Here is a 272-nt window from a genome sequence, read left to right on the forward strand (position 1 = left end):
GGCACAGCCGTGTGTGGCTTCGCAGACGTGCTGCGGGTACGAACGGGGTGCGTGTGTGTGCAAATGCAGATGTAAACTTTGCGATGGTGATGCACGGTGCGCCTGGTACCTGTACAGCCTCCTTCGTGGGCGTATCGCTCACGAATTCCTCTCCCTCTGAGCTCCAGCGACAAAACGCACACGGGTTCTTTTAGCGTCAGGTCACTTGAAATACTCTGCCCTTTTCAGAGGGGATCTCCTTCCCCGTCCTGCCTGCTGGAGCTGGGCTTTGC

This window comes from Corvus brachyrhynchos, unplaced genomic scaffold (genome assembly GCF_000691975.1).
Source record: "Corvus brachyrhynchos isolate BGI_N302 unplaced genomic scaffold, ASM69197v1 scaffold221, whole genome shotgun sequence".
In the NCBI taxonomy this organism is placed as follows: domain Eukaryota; kingdom Metazoa; phylum Chordata; class Aves; order Passeriformes; family Corvidae; genus Corvus; species Corvus brachyrhynchos.